This window comes from Lontra canadensis, unplaced genomic scaffold (assembly GCF_010015895.1).
Source record: "Lontra canadensis isolate GAN:19392208 unplaced genomic scaffold, GSC_riverotter_1.0 scaffold50, whole genome shotgun sequence".
In the NCBI taxonomy this organism is placed as follows: domain Eukaryota; kingdom Metazoa; phylum Chordata; class Mammalia; order Carnivora; family Mustelidae; genus Lontra; species Lontra canadensis.
The window spans coordinates 2,198,948-2,218,984 of record NW_022631044.1 but is presented as its reverse complement, the minus strand read 5'-3'; the positions used below and the strand labels follow the sequence as shown (position 1 = coordinate 2,218,984).

Genomic DNA, 20,037 nt, shown 5'->3' with positions numbered 1-20,037 from the left:
CAAAGATTCCTCTTTACCTAAGAAATTTTTCTGTATAAGAGGGCAACCTTTGTTTCCAAAATCTCTCTTCTCTCTATTGAGCTAAAGGTCTTCCTCCCCTTTGTATTCTCAGACTCTTACTCAGGATGTCATATAAGCTTCAAGTCACCATATCTGTGCGGATTCCCATATATATGAAACTAAATTTAATTTCACCTGTTTATCTGCCTCATGTGAATTTAATTCTTAGTCCAGCCAGAAGAACCTTGGGCCAAGGAAAATATCTTCCTGCCCAATGAGGAAAACACATGTGCAAAGATTCAGAGGCAGGAAGTAACTCTCAGGAAACACAAGAAGGTAGGGATGCATACAGTTGAATGGTCAAAGGAAGATGGAAAGGAAGAGAGATGAAGTTGCTAAGAGAGATGGGGCCAGATCATGCAGGACATAGAGGCTACATGAAAGATTTAAAATTTTATCTTAAAAGCAATAAAAGCCTTCAAAAAGGGTATCCAGCAGCAGAGTGATATGATTCAATTTATATTTTGAAACCACTCTGGCTACCATATGGAAAATGGATTGGAGAGACTGACAGTGGATAATGGGAGCTAATGCACTAATCCAGATGGAAAAATGGTGGCTGCTTAAGACTAAGGTAATGGCAGTAAGAAGAGAGTAGGCAGATTCTGAAACTACTGTAGGTCATTTTTGGTGATGGACGTGGGGAGACAGAGTGAGGGAAATATCAAGGATAACTTTGGCACAAGCAACTAGATGGATGGTAATGTCATTCACTGAGCTAAGGAATTCTGTGGGAAGGGCAAACTTTTCTTGGGTGGTGATGAGGAGTGGGGGAATAAAAGGGGTGATGTGTTCTATTTTGGATATGTTAAATTTGTGAAGCCTCTGAAACACTCAAGTGACTATGTTAAGTAGGTTATCTATATGCATCAAAAATAGGAAAGGTCTGGCTAAATAAAGAAATTTGGAGTGGTTGTTTATATAAATGGTTATAGAAATCATGGGGTTAGAAGATATTACTTAGAGAGAAAGGGCAAAGTGAGATGAGAAGAGGATCCAAGACCCAGATCTGATGCATATGAACATTTTCAAAAGTCAGGTAGAGAAGGAGGAGAATACAGAAAAGGAAAGTGAGAAGAAGCCATAGAGTTAAGAAGGAAACCAGAAGAAGAGTATGGCATCAAAGGAATCAAAGGAAGATAGAACTCCATATAGTAAGTTGAATAGTAGCTCCCCAAAAGATATGTCCACACCCTAATCCCTAGAACCCGTGAGGCCACCTTATTTGAAAGAGGGTCTTTGTAGATGTGACTAAATAAAGAACACTGAGATAAGTACATCATCCTGGATTATTCCAGTAGGCCCTAAATCCAATGGCAAGTGTCCTTAAAGAAAAGCAGAGAAGAGAAGGAGGCAATATGACCATGGAGGTGGAGATTGGAGTGATGTGGCCACAAGTTAAGGAATGCCTATAGCCACCAGAAGCTAAAGAGGCAAAGAACAGATTTTTCCTCTCCTAAAGCCTCCAGAGGGAGTACAGTCTGGATGACACCTTGATTTTTTACTTCTGGCCTCCAGAACTGCAAGAGAATACATTTATGTTGGTTTAAACTACCGGTTTGTGGTAATTTGTTGAAACAACCATAGGAAACTAATAAATCCAGTAATGTTAGTGTTTTGAAGGCTTCTGAAAGGTCAAGAGGAAGGTGAGGAACATCCATAGACTTTAGGACCCTGGAAATCTCTGATGACCTTAATGAGAGCAGTATCCATGAACAGAAATAAGGAAGAAAGACAAATGGAGGGTGTGTGAGTTGTATGTGACAGGAAGTATTTGATAACTCCTTCAAGGAGTCTAGCTGCTGAGGAAAGGGAAAGGAATGGACAGAAACTAGGGGGTGAGAGATCCCTGGAAACTATTTTCAATGGCCTGGGAGTCTAGAGATTCTTTAAATGTTCATAGAAATGGTTTAGTTGAGAGGGAGAAGCTACAGAAACTGGAGAAAGAAGGAATGACTGATTGTGTAGGCCAGGAAGGGATACTTAACTGTTCATTTTTTGAATAGTCAATACATTCCCTGATTCAGAATCTAAATGCCAGGGATTCTTAATTAGTAATAGATAGTTGCAAGATGAGCATGAAGACAGAGCTGAGAGAAGAAGAGCATCAGGAAAGTGATTTTATCCATCACAAAGGCATATGAAACATCCTTCCTCCATGGCAGGATATTTTACTTCCCTGGTGGCAAGAATGCTTAGGCCCTTGTTGGGGGGGAAAAAAATTTTTTTTTACCTATCAAGGTTCTTCTAACTGGTCTAAGAATCAAACTGACATGAGACAGATTAGCAGGAGAAAATCAAAAGTTTAACATATACACCTCTTGTAGATATGGAAGAGACCCAGGAAAACTCAGTAACTCACTGAAATGGCTAAAGGCATCACCTTAAATACCACCTCCAGCTAAAGACAAAAGAAAATGTTGGCGGTGGAAAGTCAGTTATGGAAGTTTACAAGAAAAGCACAGTAAACAGGGATAAGGTTGTTATACAGATTTAAGTCTGCCTTAAGATTTAAGTCCATCCCTTCTCCGTTAATAACAGTTCCTAGAGATTTAGAGTTATCCCCCTTCTTCCTGATACTGGGGGAGACTACAACAAATAGAGATTTCCCTTAAAAAAGTAAATGTCTCTACTCAGTTTTCAGAGCTTCTTTTGGATCTGCAGTTTCTTAAAAATAAACAGCTTGAAATAACTAAGATGCCAAAGCCTATCTTGGGGTCACTAAACTTGCTCCCTTTCATCCCCCAAGTATAAGTCTCCCTACTTGCACAGTTGATGGAAAAACCTACCAAACTCCAACTTTCTGGGTTTCTTTTTGTTTCCTCTTCTAATTTTTTGCAGGGTTGTGAGTGTATGTGAGTGTGTGTATTTTATTTTAAAGATACATAAGCAGTATAAGAAATAGTTTCATAAAGCCTTTTAAATTCACGTAGAACATATTTTCGAATACCATGCATACTTTGCACTAAAATAATTTCTCTGTTTCCTTGTTCAACAAAGCCTTCTTTTACTAAGTAAATAAACCCATCAGCTTTTCTCCATTATTTGGTGGACGATCCAGGTGGAAAGAAGCAGGATGAGTAGTTCAGGTTTTTTGGGGGAGTGAGGTGGGAAGAACATGTAGAATATGTACATGGTGGTTAAAAAACAGGTTCCAAGTCAACCTCTAATTAGAATGATCTTGTCCCTTCTATTTCCATTTCATTGTTCTTGGAGAAGCTGCACAAACTTTAACAAAAAATAAGTGGTCACCTTGCTAAACTTTCCTATGCTGACCTCAATACATAAATGCTCCAATAGTTATCTCCCCTTTGATGCAAGAAAAGGGCTTACAAATAGAATGTCAATGTGCCTGTTAAGTATGCAGAAAACTTAACCTGCAATTAGAAGCTGACAAGATGCTTTCAAATCTTATTAGCATACTCAAACAGGATTAAGAATGCAGTCAGCAAATATCCAGAAGGCATATTCTTATTCAGTAGTTCTCAATCTCTATTCTTTTTCGGTAGTTCTCAATTTCTCTAGAATTCAGTAGTTCTAAAGAACTCTATCCAGTAGTTCTCAATCTCTAGTCTATACATTAGACTCACCTGGAAGCTTTCTCAATCTCTATCCAGTAGTTCTCAATCTCTAGTCTATACATTAGACTCACCTGGAAGCTTTCCTGCATCATACCTTTCAGACATTACAATTTATTAGGTCCTAGCCAACACCCAACATTTGTATTTTTGCCTGTTAACTGCCATAGGTTATTACAAGTATAGAAAGACTAAAGACTAAGAATAATTCCTCCAATAAACTTGCAAATTCTATATAGAATAATCCAAATCCCAATTACCCTAATTCCTTCATCAGCAGCTCCCAAATTAGTGAATGCTCTTCAAAAAAAAAAAACAAAGAGCCCAAAAACACAGTCAAGTGAATTCATTTCTCTGAGAAGACCCATTTTTTTAACTACCAAGCATTTCCCTAATCAATTAATTGCCTAATTATTCATTTATTACATTTTTAATCTGGCACCTATTAATGACCCACTAACTTGTAGAAACAATGCCTCAAGGATGCCTGTGATATTATCCTTCTGGAAATGTACGAAACAGATATAAAATGCACTCCATAAAACATTTAAACTCACTTCTAGGTAGAATCAACAGACTTGCCTACCTACTTGCCTACATCAGTGGTAAGCTCTCTGTACCCCAGAGGTCTACCCTCAAGTTCTTCTTCCCCAGGTAAAGGCCATCAATTTTCTTCCCAGGATAACATCAAATGGTGGTCATCACAGGGACCCTGACTTCTCCATAACCAGCTCCAGATGGATATATGCTATTTATAGCGGAAACAATGCAAACTGAAGTCTTTAGCAGATTACGCTAATCGAAAACATTATTATGGGCAAATTATTACCTTTGAAATAGGTGTTACTTTTCCCAATCACAAAATAAAGGACCTTAAATGTCTTAGACTAATCTGATGACATTTTTTTTTTTTTAAGATTTTATTTATTTATTTGACAGAGAGAAAGAGATCACAAGTAGAGAGACAGGCAGAGAGAGAGGGGGGAAGCAGGTTCCCAGCTGAGCAGAGAGCCTGATGCAGGCTCGATCCCAGGACCCTGAGATCGTGACCTGAGCTGAAGGCAGAGGCTTAACCCACTGAACCACCCAGGTGCCCCCTGATGCCACTTTTACTTGACTTCTAAGTGCACAGTAATACAGAAATGCCACCGTAGAAACCTGAATACAATCTCTGCCCATGGTCTCTCCATACCTCCACCATTTCACATTTGATTATACCTATACTTGAGTGATTATTATTCATTTGTTTTGAGACCAATCTATTTATAACCTCAGAAGTTTCTTGAGGGCAAGAATCAAGTCTTTACAGCTTTTAGCATGCTTCTGTGTGCCCACCAGGTCCTCAATACATGATTTGTTGACTAAGTGCCATTTTCAGAGTGCTGTATTCTAAATGTCATTTCCTAGGAAGGGCTACCTTAGGGGAAGCCCTTAGGGGTTATGATCCGTGGTTGAGCATTCTTCATTGAGTGTTCCAGATATTACCCATAGCCAGTGACAACATAACTCAGGAATCTGTTTTTGACAGGTTAAATTACTCTTGAGGTGGAAAAAATTCTTATTTCTATTCTAGGAAGTATTTTTATATGTTCTTGTTTATTATTTTAGCATTTAGTAACACCAGGTGGCTATAATAAATAGTCTCCTCATGAGTAGGCATAAAAGCTTGCCACAGTGCAATTATCTAAACTGGAAGAAATCCGTATCATGGATTCTCAATAGGTATCACCAAAAGGGACCACATGGCTCATTTAATCTGATATATTTTTGGAAAAAAGGATTGTCTGCTCCAGCAAAGTGGGAAGAAAGGAGCCAACCACTCTAAATACATATGTAATGAGATTAAGGAAACTGTCTTTACTGTAAGACTTTTCAGGAAAGGTACCATTTTGGGTGAGGAAAGTCCTTGAAAATTAATTTGGGGTAGAAGGAGAGTCCTTGAAGGACCAGAGTAAGAGAACTGCTCCACAGGAGAGAGGGGAATGTTTCCCTAGGGGGACTAAGGGGGACACAGTGCTGGAACACAACAAAGGAGAAAAAAAATGAGTCAAGAGTGGTACATTTCAGAGAGTGGAAGGCCTTATCCTGCATAATATGGTCTCCACTCTAAGACTTTCAATGTTCAGCAAACTTCTGGGGCCATATAAAGCTTAGGAGCTGATGGATTTTTTGGTGTGGGAACCACTGAAGAGGTAGGATTTGATGTCTAAATTACAGAGGCAGAACAGAAGTCAGTTGTGAACTGGGAAAGTACTTGAAGCAAGTTTACCCAGATGTCTAAGGGAAAAAGAGGGCACCATAGGACAATTAAGTTACAAAGAGGAAACAAGTAATCTACCCAAATACAAGGGGGAAAAGATAAGAATAAAATAATAGCTCTTCTAAGTACTTCGCTTTCTCTCTTCAGTGTTCACAAGGTTCTATGAGGTAGGTGCTGACATTATCCCTGCTTTTCAAATGAATTCTCCACCATTCAGAAATGTATTAAATACCTTGCCTAAGGGATAATGTAGTAAGAACCAGAATTGGGGCTTAAGTTTAGGTCTTCTGTTCCTAAAGCTCATGCTCTTAGCTACTACCTTACCCTCTTATACTTCCCACTTTAGCTCCAGAACGCTTACGATATAAAACTCGAAATTTTCTCAGATATTGCTAATGGAAGTGGGGGAACCAGGCTGAAGAAAAATGCTATTCAACAAAAGGACTAGGTCTTTGGAAGGAAACTGAACAAGGTCATACCACATGCTGGTGCATTTAAATAAAAATAAATTGTGTTCTCTACCATAAACATACAAAGCTCCATTTAATTTGAAGCTTGCTAGTCCTTTTAGGATGAGGAAGCAGATCTCCAAACATGTATATAATCCCTTATGCACAATTCCAAGCATCTACAAAGCTCTAAAAACTAAAAAATTTCCATATGCTTTATGTCAAAACTCAGATGACATTAAAACTTGAATTGATGTGAAGCTAGATATAGCCTGCATTTATCCCACTTAGCGTGAATACTCCTGTTTTGCTCAGAAATACTAATGTGTGTGACTAAGGCTGCTGCAACAGACCACGAGGGCATTACATAACACACACAGAAAGCATCTCTCTAAAAATTGAAAAATTCTAAATTCTGAAATTCATATAGGCAAAGGTTTTAGACCTTCTATGGGCTTGTATTCCAAAGCATTTTAAAAACAATTTCTCAGAATGATTAGATCAGAGGTACTTGATCTTCAGGATCTCACTGGCCAGTAAATTTTAAAACTATTTTGAGGGTGACACAGAGTTACAATTTTTAAAAACTAAGTAAGGATGATAAAAAATATCCTATCAACATTGTTTTATAAAAGGATATTTTCAACACCAAAAAACACAGGTAGGCCTCAATTCAATGCAAAAGACAATTCTTTAAATTGAATAAACTTAACTTGATGGAAAACGCGCTGTGGTCTTAATTTTTCTTCTTTCACCACAGGCTAGGGAAAATTCACTGGAGACCAGCATCGTTCTGGTTAGAGGCATAGAGCCCAGCAGCCTACAAAAAAAATTGCTTCAGGAAATGGTCAAGATCTGCAGATCTATCCTACGCAAAAGTCTAGGCCACATCTATATTGTGTTTTAGAAAGCCTGTGGGTTGTCTCTGATGTGCAGCCAAGCTTCAGAATCACTGGTCTGGCCTGTAGGATCTAGTTCCACCTTTTCTCCCCCCACCCTCCTCAATTCTTTTCTGAGGGAGTAAGGAGAGGAAAACAGAAATGTTTCCAAGTAGGGAGTCTGCCCAACCTATTTTTTATAATACCAGTTATTCCTCTAATAGTCAATGCTGGACCAGCTCGTCAACTTGCAAACTGAGGTTGTTAGAAGAGAACAACAGAAATTAGATAGTAGACAAGCAAGAAAAGCCTGCTGAAGCAAAACTCCTTTATGAAAAAGTGTGGGTTCCAGAGTTTCTTTCTCTTTAACTCAAAGATTCTATATGATGCCTAAATTCAGCACAGGTGTTATTTGTCTTTGCTGGAAAAAATAATAATTAAAAAAATGTGTGTATGAATATGTATTTATACATGTATGTGTATGTCTGTCTCTATCTAATCCTCCATAGCTGTCTTCTGTGTCCAGCTGCTATGCCAGGTCTATGATTTTGACTTTCAATTTTCATTTTTAGAGGGATTACAAAAATCACTATTACCTTAAACAATACAATGACAAATCATAAAAACAACGGAAAATCCACAGCATGCTTGATGTTTGATGCAGCAGGCTACATTCTCCAACATTCCAAAAAGATAAAAGTTGGTGCTTGCTTCGGCAGCACATATACCAAAAAGATAAAAGTTGGGTGCCTGTGTGGCTCAGTCGTTAAGCGTCTGCCTTCCGTTTGGGTCATGATCCCAGGATCCTGGGATCAAGCCCCACACTGGACACCCTGCTCGGCAGGAAGGCTGCTTCTCCCTTTCCCACTCCCCCTACCTGTGTTCCCTCTCTGCTGTGTGTGTCTCTCTCTAAAACAAAACAAAACAAAACAAAAAACACAAAAAAACTTCAAAAAGATAAAGTTAATTCCAATAATATCTTCTTTTTCTGGCAAAATGTTTTACTCTCTCGCTATTGTTTTTAAAAATTCTTAAGAACACACATAGCTATTATAATATCTTGAAAACCACACAAAACTTTCAATAAGCTATCAAACTTCTGTCCCAGCTAAAAAAATTAGTGGAACCTTCTAAAATAAGGCTAAATGGTCAGTGACAGGACATACAAAGAACTCCTATTGTGATGGGATTAATCACTAAACCCTATTTGACCAGAATCCCTCCGTCTCTAAGCTTTGCAAATGAAACAGCATCTCTTATTTGATACTCATATGGGACTTCCAATCACGAAACAAGAATTGTTTTATGTCACTGTGTATTGTTGATTACCTAAATTCAACACTATGCTGGCAGCAAGAGAAGTGAATCTTTCATGATTTGCTCCATAACCAGTTTACTTCTTATACTCCCAGACCAAATTCAGCTTTCTTCTAGAGCCAGAATTCTAATACTGAGTTAGTTTACAGCAGTGGTTCTCAAAATTTAATCCCAGGCCCAACAGCATCAGTACTTGCTAAAATGCAAATACTCAGGCCCCACCCCAGACCTGTTGAATCAGAAACTCTGGGTGGGGCCCAGCAGTCTGTGTTGAAATAAGCCCTTAGGTGCTTTTGAAGCCTGTTCAAGTTTGAGAACCAGTGATAGACAACAAGTAAAAAACATGTGATTCCTTCTGTTGGTCTAAAGCCAGAGGTGCCGTGTACTCTATCTTGGTAGGAAATACAGACATCCATTTAAAAGACACACTCTCCCCACAACTCCTACCCTCATTTGAGTATTTTATTTTTGTGAGCTAAATAAGAAAACAAGCCGCAATCTGAGATTTAGTAAAAAACATATACTTAACAGGCATCAGTTCCCTTCCAGCTTGATTTCACACAATGCCATTTACATCTTCTTACATCTAAAGTTCCAAAAAAGGATCTTCATAATGTAAGCCTCTGACACTTCAGGGATTGTATAATAAAACATCAACTAGGTCTGAATATATCAAGTTTATTAGAGAAAAAAAGTGGAATTATTTGCTACATCTCAGAACTGTATTCAACAGGGAATTGGGGATTTCTTTTCACTTTTATACTTCCAAGTTAACACAATTAAACCAGAACACCCCATTCTTTAAAAGGATCTAGCTAAGCAAAGTTTCACTGCATTACTTTTTGCTTTCAGTGGGGATAAAGCAGAGTCCTGGGAGGCCCATTTTGCATATCTGCAAGGTTGCAGAATTAAACAGTCACATCTGTTCTATACTGAAATAAAGGTCGCGTAAACCCTCAGATAGTGAGTGTTAATACCTTGCCACTTGCCTAGGTAATAAAAAGACAACAAGAATACCACTATAGCACAAATCCAATTACATCCTGTTTTGCTCTTGTTGATATTAAAATTACTATGTTAAAACTTCACTTGCCCTAATATTATTGCATTTTAAAGGAGGGGGCAACACCAGTCTACAGTCCACAAAGCACCAACTTTCAAAAAGCAGACAGTTCCCATGCAACCATTTCAGAGAACAAGTGAAGTGAGCCTTGTAATGATTAGTTTACAGCTCAATACATTAAACAGAAACAAAAATAGCACAAAAGATAAACCACAGACCAATTTCCATGCTATAGACATACACTTTCAAATAAAACAAGAGCAAATAAAGTCTAGCAATTTATTTTAAAACAAAACAATAACACTGATCAATAGGGTTCAGCCCAGAAATGCAAGGATAGTCTAAAATGACAAAATATAAAAATGTATCTTTTCACATTAATAGGCAAGGGAAAAAAAAACCTACATGAGAATCTCAGTAGTTGCCAGAAAATATATATCCCAAGTCTACCTTCAAAGATGTTTCTAAGCTTAAATAAAGGGCTAAAAAGCAAAAAACTAGAATGTTTTGGGTAGCAAAATTACAGATAATTTTTCTTTATATTTTGTCTCCGAATTATTATAAAGAAGAGTATGGCTTCTTTTACAATTAGGGAGAAATGTTTTCATTTATACATATTTAAATCTCTTTCTTATTTTCCTCATGTATGTGTGTCACACATAGACAACAGGGCCTGAATTCCTGTCTCTTGAGGTTGAACAGCAAACTTCTGGGATGTGCGCTGGACAAAGTTGCCCTATCTTCATTAGTTTTATTTATTTATTTATTTATTTATTTATTTGTTTGTTTATTTGAGAAAGAGACAGAGAGAGAGGGAGCAGGGGGAGAGGGAGAGGGAGAAGCAGACTCCCCACTGAGCAGGGAGCCCTGATGTGATCCTAGGACTCTGGGATCATGACCTGAGCTGAAGGCAGATGCTTAACCAACTGAGCCACCCAGGCGCCCTCATCTTAATTATTTTTAAAGGTCCTCTAGTAGCAAGACAGAAAAAAAAAAATTAGGTAAGTTACAAAATATAAAGAGTGTGATTATAATTGAATATGTATGCGTTAAAAAATACTACAAGTGAACATGAAAAAGAAAGCAGCTACTGAAGCCATGGGGCAGCCATCTGGAAACACTGTTTTCAGTTGTTTTATTGTGTTCAAAGTATTTTTTAAATATACAAAGGAGTAAAGTAAGGAAAAAAAAAAACAAACCCTGCCAAACTCTTGTTACTTGGGGCCACTCTTTCAATCTTTGCTGTTGCTATGTATTCACCTAATATCAAGAAAATGGGCAGCCCCTCACACCCTTTCTTCTTTCTCATAACCCCATTTCATTCATTCATTCACACATTTCTTGAAAAGGTAACAAACACAAGCACATGATTCAAAAAACTGTTAAAAAATTTTTTTGAAAGATTTTATTTATTTATTTATTTATTTGAGAGAGAGAGAGCACAAGATAGGGGAGGGGCAGGCAGAGAAAGAAGTGGGCTCCTCATTGAGCAAGGACTCCTATGCGGGGCTCAATACCAGGACCCCAGGATCAGAAAGCAGACATCTAACAACTGAGCCACACAGGTGCCCCCTATCTCCACTCGATATCTCCCATTGGTTTCTTATATTATGGTTTCAGAACTTCTTTTTGCAATTATAAGCATATATAAATAAGTGTATATTCTTATTCCACCCTTCTTTCTCTCTCAGCACAGAAAGTAGCATATGAAATGCATGGTTGCATGCTGTGCCTCTTTTTTAAAAAAATCACAATATATCTTAGAGCTCTTTTCCATCCCATCAGTCCATAGTCTTCCTCATTCTTTTCTACAACTATGCAATAGTCCATGGTTTACATGGGCCACAGTTGACTTAACCAGTACCCGTCTGACAAACACTGGGGTCATCCCTACCATGCTATTACAAACAATACCAACCAAAATCACATGCATACAACAAATTTGTTCATGAAAGTGCCTTGATGAAGCTTCTGGAATGGTTCAAGATATTAGATGATTACAAGGTCACCCGTTCACCAAGCTGAGAAGTTAGCCCCTTTTCTAGTTCTCATTATACATAGCATTATGTAGCAAAAGATGGAACGATTCCATGAATCAAGCAATTGTACTCTGAGGGGATTCATCTCATAAAAATAAAATGACTAAAACATGCAAATGAACGCATTTCTATAAAAAATGATGAATGTACATTAAAAAGTGTAAAATATACCTATCAAAATGTGAACCACTGCCTTAGTATGGTAGATCTACAGAGTGCTTTGTAGCTCACCCCCCCACCTCTTTGCCCATCAGTGCTTTCTAATTTTACAAAAGTAATATACTAGTTCTGTAATATAAAATTAAAAATGGTAAGTAAAATGTTAATTCAAATTAATCTGGATACATTTCTTTGATCTGTCTTATATTTGTCAGGGAGTGCTTCAGAGTTCCTGAAGTATGTTTATGTGCCTCATTTAATTCTTACACAAACCCTATGTATTTTCATTCTATCAAAATGGAAAAGGAAGCAACAAATGGTTAGGCAGTTGTGCTCAAGGTCATTCAAATAGAAAGCCTGGCAGAGACAAATTTCAAACCTAGATCTTCGGAATGCAGATTCGGTGTACTTTTGAAAACAAAACTGTTGCTTCCTTAATTTTAATAATATTTCAGGAGTTACTCACATAATCAGAATTTGACAGATGAATTAAAATTATACAGTATAAGGTCTCAGTTCCTAAAGATCATATAATCAGATCTTATTGAAGGGAGAATGCTAGCATACAACTGCCAAAACTCCAGAGTTAGGAGAGGGATGTTTATAAATAAATTACCTAACTGGCAAAGTATATGTCTAATATGGCCCCAAATGAACGCCTAATAAAAGTACCATCCTCTTAAGTTGGAAGATTCTCACCTTCAAGATAACCTTTGTCTTTTTTTTTTTTTTTAAAGATTTTATTTATTTATTTGACAGAGAGAGAGATCACAAGTAGTCAGAGAGTCAGACAGAGAGAGAGAAAAGCAGGCTCCCTGCTGAGCAAAGAGCCCGATGCGGGGCTGAATCCCAGGACACTGAGATCATGACCTGAGCCGAAGGCAGCGGCTCAATCCACTGAGCCACCCAGGCGCCCCTAACCTTTGTCTTTGACTCCTGCTCTAGTCTGGTCTCCAAACCCCTCATGGAATTTCAAAATAAGAATAAGCCATATTTTCAAGATGGTGATTATAAAATATACATATTTTCAAGCTTGGGACTCATTAACCAAGATGATAGTAAGTTGACTAGGATGTACTCTTTCTCCCCATTGTCTCTCCTTCTTTCCTATAAAATCATACAGGGTAGGGGCACCTGGGTGGCTCCATTAGTTAAGTGTCTGCCTTTGGCTCAGGCCATGATTGCAGGGTTCTGGGATGGAGTCCCGTGATGGGCCCCCTGCTTGGCAGGGAATCTGTTTCTCTCTCTCCCACTCCCCTTGCTTGTGCTCTCTCTTGTCAAATAAATAAATAAATAAATAAATAAATAAAATACTTTTAAAAAATTATACAGGTTATTTTATAATATACATGGAGACCACTGATAAATCTTGGTTTGTTAAAGTATGTTTTTGAAATGTTTTATTTTTTTATTTTACTTTTATTTTTAATAGAGGGAGTGGGGGAGGGGCAAGAGGGATAGGGGAGAGAGAATCTGTTTTTTTTTTTTTTTTTTTTTTTTTTTAAAGAGTTTATTTATTTATTTGACAGACAGAGATCACAAGTAGGCAGAGAGGCAGGCAGGGACAGAGAGGGGGAGAAGCAGGCTCTCCGCTGAGCAGAGCTCCCAATGCAGGGCTCCATCCCAGCGCCCTGGGATCATGACCTTAGCTGAAGGCAGAGGATTTAACCCACTAAGCCACCCAGGCACCCCGGGGAGAGAGAATCTTAAGCAGGCTCCACACTCAGCACAGAGCCCAGCCCAACTCAGGGCTCAATCTCACAACCCTGAGATCATGACCTGAGCAAAAATCAAAGTTGGATGCCTGAGTGACTGAGGCACCCAGGTGCCCCAAAATATATTTAATTCATCATTCCTCAAACTATGTCTCATATAATTATTTTCCAAAATATGATTAGATTTGTTTCAGAAAGGTGGAAAGGAAAGACCTTATTTAAATACAATGCACCCCTTTTGGAGATCCACAGTTCACAGTGGACATTAATATAATAAAGGCTCTAGAGAAGTCCTGTGTCGCAGAAACCTCTGTTTAACCCAGTTTATTTTGACACAGAATTCTTCTACTGTGGTGTAACTATTTATATTTCATGTTTAGACTAATTGCTTGAATAAAAGTAGCTATTAATTGAACACCTGCAACAGACATCCAAAAATGGGTAGTTCTTAAATCTTTCCTAACACAGAAGTCTTAATTCTTTAAAAAGTTCCTAGGTTCAATCTAGTGAACTCCTTCTTCATCACCCACCAAAGCCTTGCTCAAATATCTCATTTGAGAAATCTTCCCCAGTGCTCACTATATTACTAATTGCTCCTTCCTCCTGGTTTATGCAGCATTTATTTATATCCCTATTATCTCACTTAACACATGATAAATCAGTTCATCTGTCTCCTTGCTAGATGGTGAGTTCCTTGAGAATAAGTTTGATTGTATTTTCAGCACCTTGAACACCGTAGGGCACATACGAGCTTCACCATAAGCAAGTAAACAAAGTCACTTCTTCAGGTATAACATTCCCCAGAATTCAATTCTTGTATTTCTATACTGTTAGCGAAATCTTGCCAACAGCATGAGAGTATTATGCTCTCTCCCTAAAACTTGCATCCATTACTGAGCAGCAGTGGTCAGAGTTAACTCAGTTGTGACATGTCCTCTAGTCGAGCCCATTCAGTTTTTTCCTTAGGTGATTTTTGTTTGTTTATATCTCTGTGCTTTTGTACCCGCTGGTCCCTGCTCAGAATGCTGTCTCAAAGTTTTATGCACCTGGAAAACATTTTTACTCATCCTTTAAGAATCAGGTTAAACAATACCTTATTTGGAAAAGCCTTCATATCTTCCCATCCTTCCAGGAAGAGTAAGGAAATTTCTCAAGTCAGACATTTATGCATCTATTACTACATAAGCACCATGGACAGAAAGATGAAGATAGTGGAGCGGCACCTGGGTGGCTCAGTAAGTTAAGCATCCAACTCTCGATTTCAGCTTGGGTCATGATCTCAGGGTCCTGGGATTAAGTCTCATGTTGGGCTCTGCTCTCAGTGTGGACTTGGCTTATCCCTCTCCCTCTGCTCCTCCCCTTGTTTGCACCCTCACTCTCTTGCTTTCTCAAACAAGTAGTCTTCAAAAAAAAAAAAAAAGAAAAAAAAAAGAAAATGAAGATATGGACCCCACATTCATGGAGCTCACAGTCTAGTAAGAAAGAAGATAGCCATATAAACAAATAACCACACTGTAATAATACTAAATGTAATACTGAAAGGAACACTTATGGAATATTTGACATACGTTTACTTTGTTACATTCTTCATTAGACATTAAAGCTCTAAGGACTGCTATACTCTCAACTGTCTTCTGAAGAAACTGTCTCCAAGCGGTTCTTTTTATATATGCTAAGATCTATACAATAGATAATGCATGAAACCAACCCTGCTTCTTGGGCCACAAGCAAATGGACTAGCACTTAGAGCCCTAACTAAAGACGATCTACAGGCTGAGCTTGAGAGAGAACACCTAGGACATGTCTTGGCTCAAAATTCTGCCCAATAAGGGTTCTCTGTTTCAGGTGACAAACCAACCCAATGAAGTTCCCCCTTGGGAAATACAAATGTTAGGTGAGCAAAGTAAAAGAAGACAGGCTTCCAGGTCCAAATCCTATTCTAAATAATGTTACTGTTTTTTAAGGTTTTGAAAGCAGTAGGGCCAAGGGACAATATGGCTGCTGAGATGATTTCCTATTTAAATTTACATTAAACCCTCATCATCAGAGGCAATACATGCATGCCTCTTCCTTTCAATTGACAAAGGCTTAACATACCATATCACTATGTTTGAAATTAGGAAACAGGCTTAAAAGTTCTACAACTTGACCACAGTCCCTCAGTTGGTAAGTGGCAAAGCCAGAAATCAAAGACCAAATCTGACTGATTCTTCTTGAAAATCTGCTAGGTAAATGGCCTCAAAATCAACTGAGGACACTTAACAAGTTGACAAAGGTTAATGGAGAGAGGCTTAAAAGGAAGCGTTTATGCACAGAGTAAAACAGAAATGTTCTGGAAGTCAATATGCTAGGAAATGTGAAGTGAGGGGGGCACATCAGATTTTACTTTGGTCAAGTTAGTTTATCATTCCAACCTGGACCTCTCCCCTGAGCTGTTAGCTGTCTGTTTCTCTTACTCAAATATAGTATAGTAAGGGCAAGAGCTTAATCTGTCTATTTACCAGAGTCTAAAACAAAGCCTAGCTTACAGTAAATGCTTAATACATATTTGAGTAAGTGAACAAATTCTCGAAGAAGCTATAGGAACATTCTACAGTGGACTCCAAGAAGGGTTATCATGAAATAGACTCCAGAGGTCATTTACAAGTGTAGTTGATCCTCACTTTTTAATGGATCCTGTATTTGCGAGTTCTCCTCCTTGCTAAAATGTCTTTGTAACCACAAAATCAACACTCTCCGTGCTTTCTCGGTCATCCACAGACATGCCCAAAGTGCAAAAATTGAGTCACTTCTCCAACACATTCCAAGTTAAGTAGAACAAGGCAGGGCTCTGCATTTGTGTTTCCAGCCTCATACAGGAATAACTAGAGGACACGGATGGTAGGGGGCAGTGCAGTGCAGTGCAAAGAACTCTGGCTCAGGGGTCAATCAATCAGACAGGGTTTGAAGCCTAACTCTGGTACTTGTTAGAGGGCAGCCTCAGGGAAGTCACTTAACACTTTGGGCCCTCTTTTCTCTTTTGTAAAATAAAGAAAATAGAATTTACCAAGATGAACTGTATTTATATAAGATTATAACCTATGTAAGATGTATATATGAACATATTTTCCCTAGAAGCAGTGGTTTGGTATTTACTAATTTAGTGTTCTTGGTGATTTTATAGACTAAAATTGCTGTAAGTAGAGAACCAAAAATAATCATTTGCAATGAAATAACAGAAAGATATAGAACACAATTATTTGGATGGAGTTTAGGCCAGTGTTAGGGTTCAAGAGATTCTGAAATAGAACCTCATCAGGCATATAAGGTATGGAAAAGGCTTTTAAGGAGAGAGAACAGCACAAACAGAGAGAAACCCAAGTGTGTAACATAAACAGGTGGGTTTAGGAAATGGCCCTGCAGAAAGTCTGGAGCAGGAGATGAGGCCAGAACAGGGGGTCACAGTGCTTCTCTGTGCCTTCCATACTATCCTGCACTGCAGAATCTCTCCCTCTGCATTTAATTCTTGGTTTACAGGTCTCTCTCCCATTAAACTGTGGGCTCCTTAAAGACAGGATCTCTAGGAAAAAATCATAGTTATAATCTTTTAAATCTGCAAACAAGGGCGCCTGGGTGGCTCAGTGGGTTAAGCCTCTGCCTTTGGCTCAGGTCATGATCTCAGGGTCCTGGGATTGAGTCCCGCATCGGGCTTTCTGCTCAGCAGAGAGCCTGCTTCCCCCTTTCTCTCTGCCTGCCTCTCTGCCTACTTGTGATTTCTCTCTCTGTGTGTCTAATAAATAAATAAAATCTTTAAAAAAAATAAATAAATCTGCAAACAAATAATTACTAAGCACAAATACACCTGAAAAGACCAAAAAAAAAAAAAAAACCCAAAAAACCTTTGGTTTTCAACCACAGCCTATACCAACTCAAAATAGCAACCAACTCAGAGATTTGCAGTTTTTCCAGGACTTTTCTTTGATGACTATTAATAATTCTGTAATTAATACTTTTGTTTTTCTTAGTACCTAGGCATTTGTTAGAATGGCTTTAAGATCTTCCTCTTTTCACATGATTTATTAACAGGGTTCAAACATATGGTCTATAGACAATGCAATGTGCTGGCTTCTCAGAGTAAAGATTCCTATTACTTCAATCTATTAGACTTATTTCTCTGTATACAAGGTACAGTCTCTTACCACAGTAAAATACAACGTGTGTGTGTATGTGTGTGTGTGTGTATACATAAATATAACAACTAAAGAAAACAATGAGAATTTTTCACAAAAACTTGCAAAATTCGGGCCAAAACAGTGTACATATTAAACTCACTGCTTACATTTCGCCTCTATAAACTGAGAAAAACAATTCCAATTTATATGAAGTCACAAAACTAAGTACTTTGAGAACCTACAAAGTTTTGTACAAGAGTATTTTCTCTTGCACACTCTTTCTTTCTCAAACACATGCAGCCTAAGGGGCCCATCACACTTAATCCAATACTTCCATTTTCTCAAAAAAAACCTCTACAGTCCAATATCTAAATAAATATTTTCAAAACTCTAATGTGACTCTTCGCCATAAATTTCTTGGCATAATTTTATTTAGGCACAACATAGTTTGCACTATTATCCAGAAACAACACCATTAAAACACAAACTGATATACTATAAATGTGAATACAAATCCTCTGTGAATGGGGAAAAGAGAGTATTGTTTTTAAACAGTTTTAATGCTACATTATCCATAGTCTTGGTGTGGGCAAATCACATTGTGCTACACAGCTAAACTATGTTGTATATTTTATGATAACAGGACCTTACACTGCAAACTCTGTGCCACTGAAGTTAGGCTATTTAAAACATAATGAAGCAAAAAAAGAAGAAAAAAAGTATAATGAAAACTGCCTTCTTAAAATAATACACTTTAAATTTCCCGTGGCCACCTGCACTTTCAGGAACTATCACCAAAACAACTGTACTGGGACAAAGATTTCAGAGACAATATTATGATCAAATGCCACTTTAAGGAAGGCAAGAATAGTTTACCATTAACAAAACCGATTAAACTTTCCAGCCTTGGAAAGCTCCCTGTACTGTGTATTCTGCGTCTCTTGCGTTCACCTTCCAGCTGCTTGGACGGACCAAGTGGAAAATGTTAGTTTCCGTGAGAGATGTGGATGAAATTTAAGGGGTGGGAGGGGTAAGGGGCTCGCTGGCAGAATGGAAGGCAGCAGAGAAGAGACCAGGACTAATTCAAATTAGGTATCAAGAACGAAAGCTGGAGTAAAGTGGGAGGTGGAGGGAGTAAAAGAAACGCAGAAAACTCACTCCGGCCCGCGAATGGGGGAGGGGTGAAAACGCGCAACTCCTCCTCCTACTCGCCTGGGGAGGGGACCTGGGGATGCAACACCGGTCAGTTTGCCTCGCGGTGTTGCGCTGGGGTAGTGAGGGGACTCGCAAGCCAGAGGTTTCAGTCTGAAGGAGGCTGAGGGGGCTGTGGGAAGTTGAGGGGCGGGGGAAGAATTGCGCGCCTGTGCGGGGAGAAAGGGACTAAGACCCCCTAACACCAGCGGGAGGCGGAGGGTAACCCCAGCGGACGCCCCTTCTCGCCAATGGCCACGACGTGGGACCCGCCGGCTTACCCTCACCACCGGAGCTCGGACAGGCGCGTGTCGCCCCTCACAGCCCCGACGGCTGCGGAAAGGGAGGCGCAGGGCGCCCCCAGAGCCTGGAGAGCGGCGCTTCCCGCGGGTCTCCTCCCCGGCAGCCCGGGTCCCCGAGCCCACCTGGGCTGACCAGAAGCCCTTCCTCCAGGTTGTACTCCTCTGCTCCTCCGAGAGCCTCAGCCGTCGCCGCAGAGGTCGCGGTCGCCAGAACAGGCTCGGCCTCCAGTACCAAAGCGTGAGCCACAGCACGCGAGAAGAGCCGCGGCCACTCGCCAGGTTACCTCTTACAGCACACTGGCTCCTTACTCCGCCTCCGAACCCAAGCCATTGGTTGCTGGGCACCGCCCCATTCGTCTATTGGACCGAAGATGATGCCGCTCAGTCACCTAGAAGGGCATGTGTGTTGCTTATTGGTCTAAATGTGAATCAGTTCCCGCCCACCCCCTCAGAAGTTCCAGCTTCCGATTGGCATAAACATCTGTCTTTTCGCTCCCTTCGTTCTTTCTCTCAGGGTGGAGCGCCCCCTTTCGGGAGACATCGGCTCTGATTGGCTGAAAGGATATTACGCTAGTCCTGGATAGGCATGGAGCCAAAGATGCGTCCAGCCCCCACGTGGGGGAGGAGCCCTAGGCGCCGCACCTCTGGGTTTGTTTACACAGGCTCTTGCTGGCGCTTCCTTCTATTGGCTGGGCCGGCGGCCCCTCCCACCGGGTTGCGCCATTCAACCTAGGAAGGAGGAGCATGGGGGCGGGTATCAGTGGGATTTCCCTAACTGTCTATTAGCAAGAGAGGAGCTTTGAGCTAAGCTGGATAGGACTCGCTGTGCTTCGCAATCAGGAAGTTGGGGAGTTGGGGTACTTGGAAGGGCTGGA

General features: G+C 39.6%; 1 protein-coding gene across 2 annotated transcripts in view; it reads right to left on the bottom strand.

Moving 5' to 3' along the window:
- Window positions 1-19,479, bottom strand: part of PAIP2B (poly(A) binding protein interacting protein 2B) — a 30,296-nt gene extending 10,817 nt beyond the window's left edge. Inside the window, exon 1 of one of the 2 annotated variants that reach the window (XM_032873682.1) lies at window positions 19,286-19,479. The gene's annotated coding sequence lies outside the window, so the exon portion shown is untranslated. The remainder of the gene's footprint in view (window positions 1-19,285) is intronic. The other variant, XM_032873683.1, reaches the window with a different exon arrangement.
- Between the last annotated feature and the right edge of the window lie 558 nt (window positions 19,480-20,037).